This window comes from Mustelus asterias, chromosome 4 (assembly GCF_964213995.1).
Source record: "Mustelus asterias chromosome 4, sMusAst1.hap1.1, whole genome shotgun sequence".
In the NCBI taxonomy this organism is placed as follows: Eukaryota; Metazoa; Chordata; class Chondrichthyes; order Carcharhiniformes; family Triakidae; genus Mustelus; species Mustelus asterias.
Genome location: NC_135804.1, coordinates 62,116,443 through 62,138,995, shown reverse-complemented (window position 1 = coordinate 62,138,995; position 22,553 = coordinate 62,116,443). Strand labels below are relative to the sequence as shown.

At 43.6% G+C, this 22,553-nt stretch overlaps 1 non-coding gene across 1 annotated transcript; it reads left to right on the top strand.

The window, feature by feature from the left end:
- Positions 1 to 790: 790 nt before the first annotated feature.
- On the top strand, positions 791 to 864 carry trnai-aau (transfer RNA isoleucine (anticodon AAU)). The gene has a single exon. It is a non-coding gene; the product is annotated as a tRNA-Ile (tRNA).
- Positions 865 to 22,553: the final 21,689 nt, after the last annotated feature.

Genomic DNA, 22,553 nt, shown 5'->3' with positions numbered 1-22,553 from the left:
AAATTGGGCAGAAGGCAATCAGTGAAGTGCTTTGGGCTAGAAACCTGCGGAATTAAATTGCTTTTATTTCAATTTCCTTTTGGATTCATGTACTTGTCAGAACTGAAGCTTTTAAAATGCAAGAATCCCCACGGGATTTAATCCCCATGAATTTAAACTGAGTGTTGGTAGACGTTGAGCTGCGTACCGTGTAGTGAAGTAATTTTTTTTTGTAAAGCACATTGAAATAAAAATGTTGCCCATAATTTAGTAAGTCATTAAAACATTAACACCAGCATCAGTGGAGATTTAAAATTCAGATAGAAACAAGTTACATTAAAAATGAGCATGAAATGAAATCAGATGGGTCTTATCCAGGCACTGCTTGAATATTGAAGTATTGTATGTAGAACCGTAGGATCCCTATCGTGCAGAAAGAGGCCAATCAGCCCATCGAGTCGGCACCAACTCTCTGAAGAGCATGTTACCCAGGCCCACTCTGGGTAAGTGAGAAGGCTCACCCAGAAAGAAGGACAGGATTCATTATTCTAATGGTCCTTTGCCGTTGCTGAAGTATTGGGATGAATATTTCTGGAGGGACTGGAGGCCCAGTCACTAGGCATTGACTGGTTAGAGTGTGATGTTAATAATGCCAAGACTACAGGTTTGATCCCTGTACTGGCCAAAGAAATTCTTTTGTCTGAGAACAACCATTACATTTGGTTTCAAGCTCTTTGCTATTACCATATACAGTACTCTTTAGGATAAGCAGTGTTCGCGCTGTAGCATTTTATCTTCGTTCTTGGCATATGGCATCATGGCTTAGTTGGATAAAGCGCCTGTCTAATAAACTGGTGATCCTAAGTTCAAATCTCAGTGGTGCCTCTATCAATTTAATCAATCTATTGCTTGAATAAAGAAAAGAACAAGCATCAAGAAATATCTGGAAGTCTCATCGCTGAGGGAGAGAGCGTAGGACCGGAAACCTGGGGTGACATTGTGCTGCCACTTTGGCCACTGTCCTATTGATTATGGTAACCCGCCTCCAAGCGCTGCCAGTCCAAGCAGAGAGCACAAGTCAGTGCTGAGGCTGCATCACCAGGGAGCGGGGGAGCTCCCCAAATCATGTCGTTTCTGTGGAGAAGCAGGGGCCAGGCAGCCAAACCCTGATGATTGGGGGAGAGAAGGAGGAGTGGGTAGAGGGGTTTGTTGTTCCAGGGGTGGCCATTGTTGCTAGATGCCTCCTCTGTGGGTCATGGGCCACCTATACAGGAGCACACCCCCACCTCCTGTGGCAATGGACTGGGGAGCCCCGAGGGCTTAAATTGCTGGTTTCCCCATGTGGTAACAGGCTTTGCTTCAAAATGGGCAAAATGCCAGTGGGGGGGAAGTGACCATTGATCAGCATGTTAAGTTGCTCAATTGCCCACAGATGCTAAGGTTGCCACTGCTGGCAATGTACCATGATGGTGGAAAGAACTTGGCTGCCATATTGCCAGCCAACCTACCTAACAGCCCATCTCCAACAGGTCAGCAAAGTTCAAGCCACCCTATCTCCGGGGTTAGGTGGGTGGGATTCTCTGGCCTCCCAGACATGGGGCAGCCTATTATTGGCTGGTGGCAGGACCTTCTGATCCCACCGCTGTCAATGGGATTTCTGATTGTATCCACCCATGCCACTGGAACCCTGCAGTGGGGGTGCACCATTGGCAGGACCAGAAGATCCTGTCAGCATTAACAGCCAGAGAGATCCAGCTTAAAGTTTGAGCCCCGATAATATTTTAAGTTTTGAAGGTACTGAGACAGAGCAAAGGCAAGACTTCTCAATCATTTGGAAAGAATCATGGTAGATCTCCCCCCCCCCGCAACACATTCCAAATGAGTCTTCTACAAAAGGTTGTCTATTCTCTCTAATCGAAAGGAGAGTTAAAATTTTCCACATTAAGAGTCAGAGCAAGATATGTATTGCTTTGACGTTGCTCTTCAGTGAGGAAAGATAGGTCTAAATCGGCAGGTCCTGCTTGCCATGGGAAGTGTCGCAGGTGTTATGGTAAATATGATGGACAAGCCAAAGATTTGTTGACCTTGAGTGGGATTTACCAATCCCGGGGCAGATAGGACTGGAAAATCCTGCCCTTGGTGCACACATTCAAGCCTAGGGGCTTCAGTCATCGGGCCTCAATTTCCTGCAACTCCCTTCTTCATTTTGTCACATTTTAAAATATCTCTCTCTTACTCTTGAGCTGTTAACTTGTGTTGGGTAATGCCATCTCCTCTCCGGCACCCCTCTTCATGTTGGGTGCACTATTGCTGCTGGCAGACTTTTTCACTTAAAGGGTGTTACCGATCAAGTCTTGTGCACAATAATTCATTTGTCTGCAGGAGTCTTTGGATAATGATCTGGAACCAAATTCTTGTCTGCTTTTTCCTGTTCCCTCACCAATTATAGCATCCCTGAATGAGGTTAGCTTACAGCAGAGAAAGGGGATTGGACATCACACCTCAGCAGATTGAATAGTACATTTATGCATGAAGCTACTAGGGTAACTGCGAGATGGCTGTGAGACGTCTGGACAGTGGCCCAGATTTTAACATGAAGTCTGGTTTGTGAAGTTGTCCATTATAATGAAATATAGGGGGCATTAACGACACACGTTACAGTTGTCCCATTTACTGCGTTCCTGAAGATAAAGTGTTGAGTTTATTACTTATCAGCCTAGATGTTCCAGTCAGTGGCAGAGAGAAGGTGGGTCCTTCCTGACTGATTTAATCTGCTCATTTCTGTTTTCTGCTGGAGCCTTGGCACCTTAATGCCAGCTCCAGCAGGAGTATAAGATGGATAGACTCGGGAGAAAATTGTCAAGTGGAATTCCAGTGCTTTTCATCATTGACTGCAAACACATCCTTTAAAGTCTGCCCTTAAAGTGTACAATTACATTGAGTTATTGTCAATTCCAAATCTGAACCGTCTGCACTCGCTGAGAGTGCTAACCACCTCCTGCACACAACCGGGACAATACTCACCCCCCACACAAGAAATCATAGAAACCCTACAGTACAGAAAGAGGCCATTCAGCCCATCGAGATTGCACCGACCACAATCCCACCAAGGCCCTACCCCCATATTCCTACACATTTATCCACTAATCCCTCTAACCTACGCATCTCAGGACACTAAGGGGCAATTTTAGCATGGCCAATCAACCTAACACGCACATCTTTGGACTGTGGGAGGAAACCGGAGCACCCGAAGGAAACCCACGCAGACACGAGGAGAATGTGCCAACTCCACACAGACAGTGACCCAAGCCGGGAATCGAACCCAGGACCCTGGAGCTGTAAAGCAGCAGTGCTAACCACTGTGCTACCGTGCCACCCACAATACTCACAATACTCACCCTCTCTGACAATACTCACAATACTCAGTCCCTCTGACAATAGTCACATCCCCTGACAATACTCATCCCCCCGACAATACTCATACTTCCCGAAAGTACTCACCCCCCCCGACAATACTCACTCTTTAACATCCCAACCCTACAAAAAAACCTGATTTCAGTTGTTATACTAATGTCGGCCGCTCCTAAACCTGCCTAGGCGCTAACCTCTGGAAAGATCTCGCTAAACTGCATTCTGTTTTCTACTTCTCTATCTTTTTTATTCCTTTATTGCTGACCTCTTTGACCAGCTTTTAGATCATCTGCCCTAATATGGCATGACCATCACTGAATCCTCCATCAATGTCCTGGGAGGGTTCCCAACTACCAGAAAATGAACTGGAGCAGCCAAACAAACACCGTAGTTACAGGGCAGGTCAGAGGCTAGCAATCCTGTGAAAAATTTCCCTCCTGACTCCCAACATCTGTTCAAGGTTCCAACAACACTCGAGAAGTTCAATACTATCCAGCACAAAGCAGCTCACTAGATCAACATCCCATCTACCTCCTTAAAATTCATTGGGTCAACCACCAGTACACAAGAGCAGCAGTGTGTACCGTCTACATCATGATGTGGAGATGCTAGCATTAGACTAGGGTGGGCACAGGAAGAAGTCTCACCACACAAGGTTAAAGTCCAACAGGGTTATTTGAAATCATGAGCTTTCGGAGCGCTGCTCCTTCATCATATGCAACATGCACTGTCGGAACTCACCAAGGCTCCTTTTCTAACACCTCCAAACCTGTGACCACTCCCATCTGGAAGGGCAAGAGTAGCAGATATTTGGGAACACCACCACCTGCAGCTTCCCCTCCAAGTCACTCACCATCCTGACCTGGAAATATATCACCGTTCCTTCACTGTCGCTGGGTCAAAATCCTGGAACTCCCTCTCTAACAGCACTGTGGGTGTACCTACACCTCAGGGGCTACAGCAGCTCAAGAAGGCAGCTCACCGCCACCTTCTCGAGGGCAATTAAGGATGGGCAATAGATCCTGGCCTAGACCAGTGACACCCACATCCCTTGAATGAATAAAAAAAATCTTATCTTATTTTTATAATGTTCCTATGAAGAGCTTTCAGAGGTTTTATTAGAATAAGAAGCTATATAAATATCAACTGCTGTCACGTTTTTAACCAAAGAGAAGATAAAGGGTAGAGAAATTTTACAAAGTGGCACAGTGGTTAGCACTGCTGCCTCACAGCTCCAGGGTCACGGGTTCGATTCCCGGCTTGGGTCACTGTCTGTGTAGAGTTTGCATGTTCTCCCTGTGTCTGCATGGGCTCCCCAGTTTCCTCTCACAATCCAAAGATGTGCTGGTTAGGTGCAATGGCCATGCTATATTGCCCCTTGAGATGCGTAAATTAGAGGGATTAATGGGTAAATGGGATAGCATTGTTGTCATAGATTCAATGGACCTAATGGCCTCTTTCTACACTGTAGGGATTCTATGAAAGCCCTTGTTATGTCACACCTGAAGCACTGGACACCACACTTCAGATAGGATCCATTAACGTTAACAGAAGCAGTGTAGATTTTCTGAAACATTACTATGGCTGCTCGTGTAAGATTACAGGGAGAGATTGAATCAACCAGGTTTGATACTCTCTGGCATACAAAAAACAAAGAACAAAGAAAAGTACAGCACAGGAACATGCCCTTCGGCTCTCCAAGCCTGTGCCCCGATCATGATGCCTACCTAAACTAAAACCGTATGCACTTACGGAGTCCATCTTCTTCCATTCCCATCCTATTCATGTATTGGTCTAGTTGCCCCTTAAATGTCACTATCGTACCTGCTCACTCCACCTCCACGGACAGCGCGTTCTAAACATTCACCACCCTTTGTGTGAAAAACTTGCCTCGCACATCTCCTCTAAATTTTTCCCCATGTCCCGTAGCACTTGACTTTTCTACCCTAGGAAAGAGCATCTAACTATCCACTCTGTCCATGCCACTCATAATCTTGTAAACCTCTATCAGGTCACACCTCCACCTCCGTTGTTCCAGTGAGAACAAACCGAGTTTATCCAACCTCTCCTCATAGCTAATACTCTCCAGACCAGGCAACATCCTGGTAAAGCTCTTCTGTATCCACTCCAAAGCATCCTCATCCTTCTGGTAGTGTGGCAACCAGAATTGTAAATGAGGCCTAACTAAGGTTCTGTACAGCTGCAGCATGACCTGCGGACTTTTATACTCAATTTCCCCAACCAATGAAGGCAAGCATGCTGTATGCCTTCTTGACTACCTTATCCACCTGCGTTGCCACTTTCAGTGATTCAGTGACATATACGCCCAGATCCCTCTGCCTATCAATACTCTTAAGGGTTCTACCATTTACTGTGTAATTCCTACATGCATTGGACCTTCCAAAATGCATTATCTCACACTTGTCCGGATTAAACTCCATCTGCCATTTCTCTGCCCAAGTCTCCAACTGGTCTATATCTTGCTGTATCCTCTGACAATGTTGAAGCTTGAGAGGTGATTTTATTGAAGTTTTTCGGATTTTGAAAGGAATTGACAGGGTCTCTATATCTATACATCTCCATCTGCTGTGAGGACGTTTCCACCTCTAAGGGAGTCTAAGACACAGAGACATAACCATCATCAATCCTGGAGAGAGGTAAGGAAATACTTCTTCAGCTAAAGTTGTGATAGAGGTGTGGTGAACCATAGATGGTTACCACTATGGGTACTTGTATATATGTTACTCTTGTTGCTGTTGGGGTTAGGGTTGTTGGGTGTTCCACCTGTTATTACTGTTTATGTGGTACACTCCGTTCGGCTCTGCCCAGGACTCCGCCTTCTTACAGGAGTATAAAGGTCACTGCTACTTCCTAGTAGTCTTTAGTCTGGGATAATATTGTTGAGTAGTGTGCTCCTATTTGTAGTGAATAAAAGCCTTTATTCCCGGGTACGTTCTAGCCTCCCGTGTGAATCAATCGCGCATCAAGAGGTATGGAGAATTCTACCAGACAAAGCAATAGATGCCAAATCCACGAAGAATTTTAGATACAAGATCAACTGGCAAACATATTAAGAGACGTGGGAGTCAAGCCAAGTGGACAGATTGCTAGGAACTAAATCAATGGCGGAACAGGCTTGAGGGGCTGAATGGCCTACTCATTCTCAATCATTTGGTGCAGCATGGGACGAGAGATTGTTAAAGTCACAGAACAGTTGGGGGCAGCATTTGGAACTGTTAGAATCAGATTAATTTTGGGGCAATCTGGAGTTATTTTCCCCCAATTTTCAGTTGTGCATGAACCAAGGGGAAGAAAAGATGTGCCAATGATTTCTGAGAGTCACGGTCAGGTGTGTTTACTCAGCGACTCTCCCTAAAGAAGTTATAACAATCCCATGACAAGCAGCTTTTAAAGACTTGTTTTCATCAAAATAACTTTTTGGAGCGTGCCAGGTCATTAGTTTGTCTCAACATTTCCTTTCTGCAGAGCTGGCAGTTATTTATTGAACATACACTCGATGTTAATGAATGCTCTGATTTTACTTAAACTTGTTTGATACTTGAACTTCCAAAGCTTGGGAAATCTATTATGGAGTGGAGTCAAAATGTGAATGTTACCGGTTGGAATTATGGAAGTATTTTGCACCAATTGCAAATTATGTGAACTCTGTACCAAACAATTTGAGTCTGGTCCCAAATTCAACCTGAACCATCTATAGCCAGCTGCATGAGCACACCCTGGCATTCCAATCTGGTATCTCATCACTGTTCCAACAGAACTCAACACAAACTTCAAGAACAACACCTCCTCCTTGGCATCCTGTAACCTTTTTGTCTGTACATGGGCTTCAGTTACTTCAGACTGTGGCTTTGTTCTCATTTTCAAACTGGTTTCAACTTGACACCCAAGTTCCCATTTTCTTCATACACCCACCGATCCTCACCTACGTACCACCCTCTGGGTGAAGTTTTACAGACTCTGCCCATTGGTTTGAAGGCAGGGTGCTTGTTAAATGCAGCACACAACCTGCCCATCCACCCAAACTGTCTCCCATTTTACAGTGAGTGATGGAAATGTCAGGTGGCTTGCTTGTCCTTGGGCCTATTGAGGCCCTTGGCTAGCCAATTAACGGCCACTTAAGTACCTTATCCTGCCCTGACAGCACATTACCCATGGCAGGGGAGACCCAGAGCCAAAACAACCCCTACCCCCCACCCCATCCCCACCTCAAACCTTTAACCCCCTTCACTGAGCTTCCAAATCCATTCCCCAATATCCAACTCTTCACCTTCCTTACTCAAGTTTGCCAGCCAGGCCGCACCAATAGCCAGAGTTAACCTGAAGTCTTCTTGTTCTTTGGGTCCGCCTGCAATTCCAGCAGAAGCCACCACTCAAACCTGGTGCTGCTGTCCCACATAGGCAATTAACACTCAGTGGAGCTATAAATGATATCCCGTCGAAACCTCAGGTAGCAGGACAGGAAGTTCTCCTATCCGAAATATCCTGCCCTAAGTTTATTTGAACCCGTAGGTCGGAATTTTCCAGCCGTTCACACCCCGCTGCCGCTGCTAGCAAGGATGAAGTCAAATCTCCATTCACTACAGCAGGACCAGAGAATCCTGCCGATGTGAGCAGCCGGAAAATTCTGGCCCCAATGTCGAATATTGACTGAGGATGCAACATTGCATGCGTAATTCCTCTCTGTGATTATCTGTACTTTTATATGGAGCTTTCCCTTCTCCCTTATTTGATTGGATTAATACCACTTTCATTTATACAGCACCTTTACTATAATGAATCACTGGAACATTACATTTGAGAGTCACACAGAGAAATATTGCAGCAACCGACCAAAAGCACAATCAATCAGGAAGGTTTTAAGGAACATCGTAAAGAAGGAGAGAGAGGTCAAGAGTTATAAGAGGGAATTTTCGAGTTTGAGGGTGAGACAACCGAAGGCATGACTGTAAATTTGTGGTCAACGAAAAAATTTGGGATATGTATTGCTTTGTGTTCTTGTTGTCTTTTGGATCCCTGATGTTGGCAGTAACCACACTTGAAGCTTGTAAGGTGAAAGCTTTTTATGATCAATACAAGCCATGCTGCCTTGTACAAAGGACTAGTTTGGTCACACATTGCATGACTCTCCAGTGCAACTGTCAAATGTGCCCCTCCCCTTGGAATACTTAACACATAACAATCAGTTCCTAGATAATTGATCCCGAGCTCTTGACAGATAATACAACAGTATATAACACCTACGAGGCCAGGGTTGGAGGAGATTACAGAACCAGCAAGGGATGAAGTTGCATGGAGCGATTTGAAAAAAAGGATATGAAATCAAGGTGTTGCCAGAAGCATACCCGCCTCTTTATTCTCAGTTTCAAAGACCAAGTGCACACCGAAAAGAATAATTTCTTCTTTCATTCCATTTGTTACTTTGTTTCTCCAACATTTTCTATTTCAGATTTGCAGCACCTGCAGTATTTTGATTTTTCTTTCATGTGGATAGTCCTTCAAATCCACAGAGAGTAAAATCTGGCAAGGTGTAAAGCACCTGTCCCTCCCAAACATGTTCAGCGGATTGGGTGATAATTACTCATACAAATATACAAATTAAGGGCAAAAGTAGACCACTTGGCCCCTTGAGCCTGTTACACCATTCAGTAAAATCGCGGCTGATCTGATGTTAACTTCAATTTCACATTCCTGCTAAACTCCCTAAAGCCTTTCAGCCCCTTTCTTATTGAGTGTCTGTCGAACTCTGCCTTAAAAGATATTCAAAGACTATTGGTAGAATTTTCCCATCCAACCCATCATGGGAATCATGGCGGGCAGGACACCACCATGCAAAGGTCCATTGACCTCGGGCGGGATTTTTCGGTCCTGGGGCGAGCGTGCTGGAAAATCTCGCCCTTTGCCTCAACCACTTATTGAGGAAGAGAATTCCAACTCTCACAACCCTCTGAGAGATTTTGTTTTCCTCATCTCTGTCCTAAATGGATGACCCCTTTGAATCAATTACTTCAAGTTCTAAATTCGCCCACAATCCTCCCCACACCTGCCCCCCCCTGTCAAGACCACTCAGGGTCTTACATGTTTCAGTCAAGTCACCTCTTACTCTTCTAAACTCCAGCGGAGACAAGTCTAGTCTTTTTTAGCCTTCTCTCGTAAGACAACCCATCCATTCCAGGTATTTGTCTAGTAGACCTTCTCTGAATTGCTTCCAACACGTTTACATCCTTCCTCAAATAAGGAGACCAATAGTGTATACAATATCCTAGAGATAATATCACCAATTCTCTGTATAACTGAAGTATAATCTCCCTATTCTTATATTCAATTTCCCTTGCAATAAACAATGACATTCTATGAGCTTTCCTGATTATTTGCTGTACCTGTGTACTAACCTTTTGTGATTCATACACCAGGACGCCCAGATCCCTCTGCATCTTAGAGCCCTGCAATCTCTCACCATTTAGATACTAAGCTTCTTGTTCTGCCAGAATGGACAACCTCATATATTTCCACATTTTACTCCATTTGCCAGATCTTTCCACCACTTACTTGACTTATCTGTTTGTAGCCTCCTTCTCTCTTCTTCACGACTTACTTTCCTACCTGTCTTTGTGTTATCTGCAAATTCCACAACCACATCTTTGGTCCCTTCATCCAAATCATTAATATGTGGCACGCCACTCGTCACATCTTGCCAACCAGAAAATGAGTCATTTATGCCTAATCTCTGTTTCCTGTTAGCTAACCAATCTTCCATCCACACCAAAATGTTACCCCCTAGACCATGCACTTTTATTTTATGCAATAACATTTGACAAGGAAACTTATCAAATGACTTCTGGTAATCTAAGTTCAGTACATCTACCAGTTCACCTTTATCTACAGAATATGTTACTTTTTCAGAGAACTGGAGTAAATTGGCTAAGAAAAATCCCTTTCACAAAACCATGTTGACTACCTAATTGCCTTGATTTTTTTTCTAATTGCCCTGTTACAATGTCTTTAATAATAGCTTCTAATATTTTCCCTCTGATAGATGTTATTGGTGGCACAGTGGTTAGCACTGCTGCCACACAGTGCCAGGGACTTGGGTTCAATTCCCGGCTTAGGTCACTGTCTGTGTGGAGTTTGCACACATTCCCTGTGTCTGCGTGGGTTTCCTCCCACTGTCTGAAAGATATGCTGGTTAGGTGCATTGACCTGAAGAGATGCCGGAGTGTGGCGACTGGAGGAATTTCACAGTAACTTCATTGCAGTATTAATGTAAGCCTTACTTGTGACTAATAAATAAACTAACTTTTTATGTTAAGCTTAATGGCCTATAGTTTCCCACTTTCTGTCTCTGTCTCCTTTACTTTTCGAACAAAAGAGTTATATTCATTATTTTCCAATCAAATGGAACCTTTCCCGAATCTAATGAATTTTGAAAAATTAATACCAATGTCGCAGTTATCTCACTAGCTGCTTCTTTTAAGATCCTCAGGCAAAATCCATCGGAACCCAGGGATTTGTCAACCTGCAGCGCCAACAATTTGCTAAGTACCACTTCCCTCTTGACTGCAATTTGCCTGAGTTCCTCTCTCCCTTCCAATTCCTGATTTACAGTTATTTCTGGGATGTCACTTATATCCTTTATAGTGAAGACCGATTCAAGATACCTATTAATTAAGCTGCCATCTCCTTATTTTCCATTATTAACTCCCAGACTCACTTTCTATAGGATGAACGGTCACTTTGTTAATTCTTTTCTTTTTCAAATATCTATAGAAACTCTTACTCCTGAAGTGTACAAGGTTACATCCCTCTTCAAGGGACTGGACAGTAAAATGTTGTGTTGAAGCCCATACAACTCCTCCTTACTTTAATGCGGATTTTAAATTGCTTGAAATGATATCAAGTACCTTGTAAAATAGAAGCCAGCCTTTTGGAATGGAGGAATGGCCTGAGAACCAAATATACCTTTCCAGTGAGTTCTAAATTCATCGTTATGGCCAACCCATCTTTATGCACAAAAAAAATTGTCCTGAAATAAATCGATCAGTTGTTGGCCATGTATCCTGCTGCAGTTTATAGCTCCTTGTTTTATGTGGCAGAATGCCTATATTCAGTGCTGCCGGGAGCTGATAATGTTCTGGTGGATGCACGTGTTGGATTTGCTTAAGTTGCTGGTTGGGATTCACTGGTTTTCTAGATTGGCACAAAAGCTTCAGGCTTTTAAAATCCCAATGTGTCGTCATCCAATTGCTGCACCTTAATTAATCGCTTCCCCCTCTTGCTCTATTTGACCTATGCAAGTGTCGGGCGTTTTGACCAATGCCCCTTTTCCCAATCATTCCCAGCAAAGCAGCAAAATGAATATCGCTACGTTCCTGAGAAGGGCAAAGAATGAACAACCATTTCAGTCAAAAAAACACGAGTAGAATAAATTAGACAGCTACCGGGGCAGGTTGTAAAAATAATTATTTCTACAAGAATAAAGTGCAGCAAAATGAGAGAAACAGACCACCTGAATAGCACTTCATTTTCTCAGGTCAGTCTTTTGAAAACCTCTGCTTCTTTAGTGATGGCAGCATTACACTTCAAAAGAATTTTATTTCATGAATGCCACCTCAGGACCTCATCAATCTTTTCAAAAGGAATGCTAGCTAGTACACTGGAATGCAAAGCAGCTCCTGACCTGCAGCTTTGGCCTACTTTGTTGCTGAATCTCTGCATAGAGAGCAAATAAAAACCTCCAATCCTTTTCTCTCCTTTGAAACAAGACATTAAGTGAACATTGTGAATGGCAGTTGGAAGATAATTTCAAGAACTGCTTTGAGGGTGGAAACATGAAGCAACCTACAGAGATATCGATGCCCTAAATTGAAAAACGAGGTGATCTTTGCCGTTACACTCTTCTTTTCACAACTGGATTTGAATCCAGGCTGATAAACTAAAAGTCTCCTCCTTCACTGCAACCAGTAAGGATTATCTTTCAAATGAGTTCTTTGTACTCTCAATCCAATTTGTTTTAACCCTAGTACATGACACTGAAAACCGCTCACAATTTGGCAAAGATTGGCACCAAATTAGCAATGTCAGTCAGAGAGGGCACTTCAAGTGGCTGGTTTGAGAAATGGAGATGGAAATATCATGCAGGCACAGCAGAGATTGGGAGACTCCAGCTAGTGGAAACTTGAGAGATCATTATCTGCACCTTATGTAAACTAGGCCTGACCTTGCACTATAATGTTTGACAGCAACATTTGGCACTCAACTTGTTCCATTTTCCAACAGTGACATCCCCTTAAAAACTCTCTTGCTTTATTTTTTTGAAAAGGAAGACGCACCCCCAGTCTGAAGTCAATCAGTGCATTTTTTCTAAGAATTCTTACAGCTCGAAAAGATGGTGTCAATTAGCTAACATTCCGGTCACATAAGCGAGGATAAATTATATTCAAACAAGACTGAGGCAAACTCATTTTCTCTGGGCCCTAATTCAGTGCAGGCCTATCAGGCCACATTCATTCTACATCAGATATAGCCCACAAGCTATTAACTTAAACCCTGCCAAACAAACAAATAAATGTGGTCAGAAAACTAACTTCTACATTGAAATGACCATACTCCAGAATAGTGGTGGGCAACCAGCAACCCGGGGGCCATATATGACCCATCAGCGTCCTGAGTGGTGCCCACGAGACATTTTGTTGAGTATTGCCCATGCGTAGGGTTACCACATTCCACTGATTTCCATCTGCGTAGTTTTTTTTCCCCTAGCGGTATAACTGAACTGATATACATTAAAAAAACAAGGGCACGGGAAGTGAGATGCATGCCAATTGCACATAACATAGACTACCATAGAATCCCGACAGTGCAGAAAGAGGCCATTCAAGTCTGCACCAACTCTTTGAAAGAGCACCCCACCCAAGCCCTACTCCCCACCCTATCCCCATAATCCCACACATTTACCATGGCTAATCCACTTAATTTACAGATTTTTGGACACTAAGGGGCAATTTAGCATGGCCAATCCACCTAACCTGCACATCTTTGGACAATGAGAGCTATGCATTCCCTCTGCATCCAAAGTGTAAATATTTATTTTGTTTTCACCATTTGAAGTTGATGATAGTTCCATTAATATATAAATGATTAGTAATTTTCTATAATGTGTTATGAAATATTCGGTGTGTATTCATTTTATATATGGGGTCATAGTTCGCGACCAAGTCTGATTTCAATCTTGTGACCCACTGAGATGAAGGAGGGCCACTCATGTGGTCCACTCACCAGCCTAGATTTCCTATTACTGTTCTAGATTCAGTGATTAGCATAATGGCCTTTCACTTTTGGCAGCTAGGGTTCAAATCCAACCTTGACTGAATGAAAGACACATTCTTCTCCCTCAGTTCCAATCCTGAGGGTGAAAAGTCTCAGCCTAGTTAGCAGTGGGGTTGAAAGTGAGATAGGTGTCTTTCTGTCAGTGGATGAACCTGCCTATCCAGCCAGTTGTACACACTGAGAAGGTGAGAGCTCACACTCTGCCATTTTCAGTCTAGTGATTTCAATGGGTGAATAATCAGTGGTACTCCACCCAAGGTTTCACCATGCATGTGCCCAACAGAACTGTACCCCTGCCAACAGCACATTGCAAACTGGACACTGCACCCTTTTTTTAACCTTTCTTTATTAGATGGATGGCTGGCCTCATTTGGATGAGGGATGTTAATGTTTTATTTCAGCTACCTAGCATTCTCAGCTCAACTAAGTACAGCAGAGTCAACACATTGTTCCAACAAAGGTCAGAACACTGTCATATGGTGTTCCTTTAAACCATAACTGCACTCTGAATGATGTTGCCATTTGGTACCACACCAGGAGCAGTTTTGTGCATTAGCAATCTGTCCCAGATTGTCCAGGTTCATTTTGATGGGATCCTTAGAATTGGATATGTGGGTTACTGTTGCACATGGCACTCATAAGCAAAGGGACAAGGCAAATTAATCCATCATCTTATTCAGTTATCCCTTGTGGAAATGGTCGCGAGCTTCAGATTTTTAGGTTTCCAGATCACCAACAACCTATCCTGGTGAAGAAAGCCCACCAACAACTCTACTTTCTCAGGAGGCTAAACTATAGCTGTTTGCTTGAGTTTAGTTTCTGTTACCCTGTAACCACACCCAGGCTTGACTAACAGCACAGAGAACAGATGCACACAACCAAAATACTAAACAACTGAACAAGTAAATGCTACGCTTCCCTTAATTTCTCCAGGCTAACTCTTTGACCTCAATTTTACCAGCAATTCTCCTCTATTCAGACAATCTATGTCATTTGCGTACTCTGCATTCAATTCCATTTATATCTGCCTGGGGCTATATACATCTATTCCTTTTTAATGTGTCTGTCCCTGTGTAATTGTGTCAAATGTTAATGCTTTCTACCCATTGGTAACTGGATTGTCACTCATGCCTGAAGCCGTCTTTTAGGGAATCCATAGGTGTGAATCCACAGTTATTGTGTAGCGCAAGCTCTTCCAGCAAATAACACATTCTTGGAAAAAGGTTCATGCTGACAATGTCCTTATCAGAAAGGGCAGGCTATCTGTAGCTGTATCATGCACTCAGATATACTGAAGCGTTCCTGAATCACTGAAACACCACCGATTGCAATGATCACACTTGCCATGCTGTATACAGGTTTAAACCCCACAAATATCCAATCTGACTAGATCCAGGCCTGCCAAACTCACAACATTCTCACATCCAGAAGCTGTGGACTAAGGTGGACCAATACAATAATGGTGACCAGCTGAACAGGTCATTTTAAGGCAGACTTTTTAGTTCAGTCACTGTTGGTAAAGTTATTTACAAACAAGCACCAAGACTGGTTTGGCTGGTGGTGAGAAGGGCACTCCCTGTCAGATCCTTTATGCACGCTCGAGGTCTCAACACCGCCGCACGCTGCCCTCGAAGCGGCTGCGGGAGTGATGAGACTGTTGCACACCTCCTTGTGGAATGCACCTTTGCAAAGAAGGTCTGGAGTGAGATGCAGTGGTATTTGTCGAGGTTCATCCTGAGCAGCTCGATGACACAGGACTCTGTGCTCTATGGGCTGTTTCCAGGGATGCACACTGAGACAAATATCAACTGCTGCTGGAGGATCATCAACTTGGTGAAGGACACACTTTGGTCCGCCCAAAACTTGCTGATCTTCCAGTGCAAAGATTTGTCCTCGACCGAGTGTTGCAGACTGGCACATTCCAAGGTCCAGGACTACGTGCTGAGGGACGCTCTCAAGCTTGGGGCAGCCTCCGCAAAGGCACAATGGGGAAAGACCACTGTTTAAAGCCTTCCAATCAAGACAGACCGAGGGGCCGGTAACCGCAGAAAACCCTCGGACTGCACAACTGTGTGAAACCCTGTAAAAACTACAGCACACAGTGAAACGTGATGAATGCATATAGTTTTTTTTCTAAGAACTGAACTGTAATAAATGTAATGTCTTGAAACAGAGCACCGTAAAGTATTGTAAATATGGATGTTTTTGGCACTGTTTGTAATTATTAGAAATGTTATTTCTGCAATGGTTTATTTCAGAGTATTTATGAATAAAGTATATTTTTGAAATAAAAAAAAGTTTATCGAAGCTATCGCTTCTCGGACCTTTGGCTGAGATCAAGTGCAGTTTTGCTGTCCTGCATTTGGTTGAAGTCATGAGGTTACACTGAGGCTTCATTTGAAGCAATTTTTTAAAGTGGCATCTAGGCCTTTTGGCTAAGATGCAAATGAGATCAAGTTTTGGAGGAGATGCAATGCCTGCTCCAATCAGCTTGGATCATGTAGATCAAGCCCAGGACAGGAGGTAAGAGCCCTGTCTTGTCAGCTTGGATCTGGAATGTCTCACTTGTGGAGACTTTGAATTGGACTTTGATTAGATTGAATTGGAAATAAACAAAAAAAAGTTTATTTATTAGTCACAAGTAGGCTTACATTAACACTACAATGTAGTTACTGTGAGTCGTCACACTCCGGCACCTGTTCGGGTACACTGAGGGAGAATTTAGCATGGCCAAAGCACCTAAACCAGCACATCTTTGGATTGTGGGAGGAAACCCATGCAGACTCAGGAGAATGTGCAAACTTCACACAGACAGTGACCCAAGCCAGGAGTCGAACCCGGGTCCATGGAGCTGTGAAGCAACAGTGCTAACCACTATGCCACCCAAATAACCGAGTAAATGATAGAATTTTTAGTAAGGCTTGACCACTGAATAATCCCATTCCAATTCTCTTCCCACACCTAGTGGTGTGCTAAAACAGACTTTCGTCTGTTTTCATAGCTAGTAATTCCTGGAACAGGTCATTAGTCTGTTGCCAGGGGCGTATAGTTTGAGGGCACCACTCCACATCAAGTGTGGATGACCAGGAGTCTTTCCTGCTCTTACCCCCGCCAGCCATTGGTGTTTTTGGAAAGATCTTGCAGGTTGACACACTCAGCCTGTTTGATCATGTTATGAACACATCTTGCTTGGCCATCAAGTCCTGGGGTGGGACTCGAATCCAGACTTTCTGGCTCAGAGGCAGGGATGCTGTGCACTGTACCACAGGACCTCCCCCTGAATAGTGCACCTGATGTATAATATTTAAGGTCTAAGAAGAGGCAGAGAAAACATCATATGAGGAAAAATTAAATAACAGAGTAAAAGTACTGTTTTCACCATTAAACTTATGCTTGCAAACATATATGTTCCAGCATTAGTTTGGCTCATTCGATTGTGCTCTCACCTGAATCAGAAGACCATTGGCTCATAGTTCCATCTCAGGATAGAATAGGATGCTTTCTAAATGATGGAAAGCTGGAAACAATGGAGGTCCAAAGACACTTCGAGATCCATGCACATAGATCATTAAAATCTCATGAATAGATACAGAAAATAATCAGAAAAGCTAATGGAATATTAGTCTTTATGTGGGCAAGAATACAGGGGAGGGGATGGGGGTAGGAGTCATTCTTCAGATGTACAAATCCCTATTTAGACCATACTTGGAAAACTGTGAGCAATTCTGGGCACCACACTTATAGGAAGAATATTCTGGCCTTAGAGGGGAGCAGTGCCGATCATTCAGAACAACTCTTGGTGTGGGATTTTTTGGTGGAGCCTGTGGCAAAACAGAAAACTCCTGTCCAAAGTCAACGGGGGGAGTTTTCCCGCCCTGCCCGCCGTGGGAATTGTAGGACCATACAAAGGTCTGTGAACTTCGGGCAGGATTTTCTGGTTTGGGGCAAGCACCGTCGGAAAATGCCACCGAACGGACTTTTGGCTGTTCTCCAAATTTTCCGGACCCGCCCGCAATGATTCCCAGCCCTGGAATCCAAGGATTAAATTATGAGGAGAAAAAACATAAAATGCCATTGGAATTAGTACCTGGAATTTAGAGGCTTAGAGGATAGCTTGGTCGATGTTTTCCAGATATTAAGGAGAACAGATAGGGTAGATAAAGAGAAACTATTTCCATAGCTTGGGGCCTATAGGACTCAGGGGCAGAGTCTAAAAACACAGAACCAAAGCTTTCATGAGTGAAATTAGGAAATACTTAACAGGAAGAATGATAGACTTTTGGAACTCTTTAAAAAAAGACAATCAATACAGATAGATTGTAAATTTTAAATTACATTAAACTACATTCTGCACTCTCTCCTTTCCTTCTCTATGTTTGGTATGCTTTGTCTGTATAGTGCATAAGAAACAAAGCATTTCACTGTATGCTAATACATGTGACAATGTAAATCTGTGATTGACAGATATTTTTACTAACCAAAGGTATGTTGGGATATGGGCTGAAGGCAGGTATTTGGAGTCAGGTTATGGATCATCCATGGACTTGCTGCATAGCAGAACAGGCTGGAGGAGCTAGATGGCCGCCTCCTCTTCCAAGATTCCTTTTTAATTGTGTGGTCTGGACTCAACTCTCGGGCAATATTGAAAGAGTGCTGCTTTTGAAGGCACCATCTTTCAGGGGAGATGTCAAACCACAATCTGTCTTCTCTGTCCCTTTCAGGTGGATGTTAATCTCAAAGCCTTGAAGGAAGAGAAGCCTTGTCTGCTCCAACTACACAGCAACCCCGGGAGAAACCATAGACATCAGCATTGGCCTGCAGTTATCTCCCTCCTCCCCACCCCCTCCTGCCCCCAAGATGATTACACATCAGTGTTACCGGAACCATGTGAAGAACCACAAAACCAACCAAACCTGGTCTGATTTTTAGGTCTTCAGCTCACTACAGAGGGTCATGAACATAGCCCAGTCCCCCACATAAACCAACCTCCCATCCATTGACACAATCTATACTTCTTGCTGCCTCGGCAAAGCAACCAGCATAATCAAGGACTCTACGCACCCTGGACATTCTCTCTTCCACCTTCTTCTGTCGGGAAAAAGATATAAAAGTCTGAGGTCACGTGCCAACCGACTCAAGAACAGCTTCTTCCCTGCCGCCATTAGACCTTTGATGGACCTACTTTATATTAAGTTGATCTTTCTCTACACCCTAGCTATGACTGTAACACTACATTCTGCACTCTCTCCTTTCCTTCTCTATGAGCAGTATGCTTTGTCTGTATAGTGGCAAGAAACAATACTTTTCACTGTACACTAATACATGTGACAATAATAAATCAAATCAAATCCAACCAGGTAACAGAGAATCTTGAAACATCTGTTCCTCAAGACAAAAATCAAAATGTCACATTGACCAGTGTTCAAAGATGTGTTTAATCCACCCAGCCATCTTCAGAACAGTGACAATAAAAAGTGCCAAACATGGCCAATGGCTGTTCAGTGACTGAAGCAACAGTCCCACACCCTGGCTTCTGTCTAACTGACAATTGATCACTTTAGTTGTAAAAGATTCAGAAGAGCTGGAAATGGAGATGAATGAGACCTTCCTGACTCTCTCCTGGGCCGGTTGGAAGATGCAGGCCACATCCTTGTAGACAGCACCCTTCAACGAGGGCTGCCTGCTTCCTTCACTCAGCTATGACATGGTTAGAACACTTACACTAACACACTTGACTGGGCAAACTATGAAAATGCAGTTGCAATAAAATAAAAAGCATCCTTTCGGGTAAGGTTTCCTCCCCCAACACTTACATCCCTTGCCTCCAGAAAGAAAGAACAATAAATAAAAAAACATGGCAATTCTTTATTGTTGACTGATTCAGATGATGGAATAAGCTGCAGCAGAGGTGGCCAAATCAGCAATAAGACACTTTCTCACAGCAGCAACACCTAGTAATGACAATAACTCCAGTTAATCCTATTAAACTCCCATCGATACAAACAGTAGCAGCAACTCAATGTACAATTCAGAGAAAAGCTCCATTTCATTCTAATATTCAAGCTAATCCTCTCAAGTATTACAATAAAGCTCATCTCAAATAACATGCCAGCAAAATTGGTTTTGATACATTTTTCCAATTACAATGTGTAATTTGCTTTTGCACTGAATTGGCAATTATCACTGGTTATTTTTCTTTTCTACCACAGAATTCTGAAATCTATAATTAAATAAGCTTTCCTGCACATATTACCAGGATCTAAAGGGTTTGGAGTTGGACAGAAGAGGGTACATTCATCAATGGATGCTATTTCAATCCTGTTCCCAGTGATAAATAAATGGGGTTTTGATGGCAGGAAAACTTTGGCTTACACAAAACCCGTAAACACAACACCAACTGGTGACAACAATATCACACTACCGAGCAAAAGTAGCAGCTTTGAACCTACATGTCTGCAATTGGAGTGGATGGAGCTTGATCTATTCCAGGACTTCGACTGTTGCTGGGGTGCAACACAACAGCTTGCACTTATATAGCCTCCTTGATATCATCAAACATCCTCAAATGCTTAACAGAGGTGTAGCCAACAGAATCTGACACTAAACTACATAAGACAATTAGGACAGATGACCACAAGCTTTGTCATGGGGTGACACGTTCGCAAAGTGTTTAGCACTGCTGCCTCACAGTGCCAAAGTTCCAGGTTCAATTCCTACCTTGGGTCGCTGTCTATGTGGAGTTTGCACTGCTGTTTAGTGTCAGGGGGATTAGCAGGGTAAATGCGTGGGATTGCGGGAATAGGATCTGGGTGGGATTGTGGTCGATACAAACGTGATGGGCCGAATGGCCTCCTCCTGTTCTGTAGGGATTCTATGATTCTATGAAGCTTGGTAAAAGAGAGAGAAGAGGAGCATCTTAAGAACATAAGAACATAAGAAATAGGAGCAGGAGTAGGCCATCTGGCCCTTCGAGCCTGCCCCGCCATTCAACAAGATCATGGCTGATCTGAAGCGAATCAGTTCCACTTACCCGCCTGCTCCCCATATCCCCTAATTCCCTTATCGATCAGAAAACTATCTACCCGTGATTTAAACATATTCAACGAGGAAGCCTCCACCACTTCAATGGGCAGAGAATTCCAGAGATTCACTACCCTCTGAGAGAAGAAGTTCCCCCTCAACTCTGTTCTGAACCGGCCCCCCCTTATTTTGAGGCTGTGCCCTCTAGTTCTGGTTTCCCTTCTAAGTGGAAAGAATCTCTCCACCTCTACCCTATCCAGCCCCTTCATTATCTTATATGTCTCTATAAGATCACCCCTCATCCTTCTAAACTCCAACGAGTACAGACCCAATCTGTTTAATCTCTCTGCCCTTGTCCTTCTAGGTGGTAGGGGTCGTTGATTTGGAAGGTCTTTAAAGGAGCCTTCGTTGAGTTGCTACCATTTCTCTTGTAGATGGTACACACTGCTGCCTCTGTGCAATGGTGATGGAGGGAGTGAATGTTTAAGGTGTCAATCAAGTGGGCAGCTTTTTGTCCTGAATGGTGTTGAGCTTCTTGAATGTTGATGGAACTGCACTCATCCTTGCAAGTGTATTCCATCACACTCTTGACTTGTGCCTCATAAATGGTGGACAGGCTTCAGGGAGTCAGGAGAGCAGTTACTCAGCACAGAATTCCCAGCATCTGACCTGCTCTAGTGGCCATAGTATTTATATGGCTGGTCCAGTTTAGTTTCTGTGCACAGCGAGGTAGATCGAAAGCAGCATGGCAGCATGGTGGCACAGTGGTTAACAATGCTGCCTCACAGGGCCAGGGACCCATGTTCGACTCCAACCTTGGGTCACTGTCTGTGTGAAGTTTGCATGTTCTTCGAGTGTCTGCCTGGGTTTCCTCCAGGTGCTCCAGTTTCCTCCCACAATCCAAAGATGTGCAGGTTAGGTGGATTGGCCTTCTAAACTTGTCCTTTAGTGTCCCAAAATGTGTAGGTAAGGGGGATTAGCGAGGTAACTGCTTGGGTTTACAAGGATAGGGCCTGGATGGGATGCTCCGTTAGAGAGTTGGTCCAGACTCAATGGGCCGAATGGCCTACTTCTGGACTGTAGGGTTTCTGTGATTTCTATGAGGTCCCTTCTTTTCTTTGCATGTAGTCATGTGATTTTTAAAACTTCAGACCACAGAAGAAGCCCTACTTTAAAGTCACATCTGAGAGGAAGCACTGAAATATTAGGCTCCATTATGTCATAGAGTCATAGAGGTTTACAGCATGGAAACAGGCCCTTCGGCCCAACTTGTCCATGCCGCCCTTTTTTTTAAACCCCTAAGCTAATCCCAATTGCCTGCATTTGGCCCATATCCCTCTATATCCATCTTACCCATGTAACTGCCTAAACACTTTTTAAAAGACAAAATTGTACCCGCCTCTACTACTATCCCTGGCAGCTTGTTCCAGACACTCACCACCCTCTGCGTGAAAACATTGCCCCTCTGGACACTTTTGTATCTCTCCCCTCTCACCTTAAACCTATGCCCTCTAGTTTTAAACTCCCCTACCTTTGGGAAAAGATATTGACTATCTAGCTGAACTATGCCCCTCATTATTTTATAGACCTCTATAAAGTAAAGTTTACTTATTAGTCACAAGTAAGGCATTAACACTTCAATGAAATTACTGTGAAATTCCCCTAATCGCCGCAATCTGGTGCCTGTTCGGGTCAATGCACCTAACCAGCCCATCTTTCAAAATGTGGGAAGAAAACTGTGCACCTAGAGGAAACACATGCAGACACAGAGAGGATGTGCAAACTCCCCACTGAGAGCG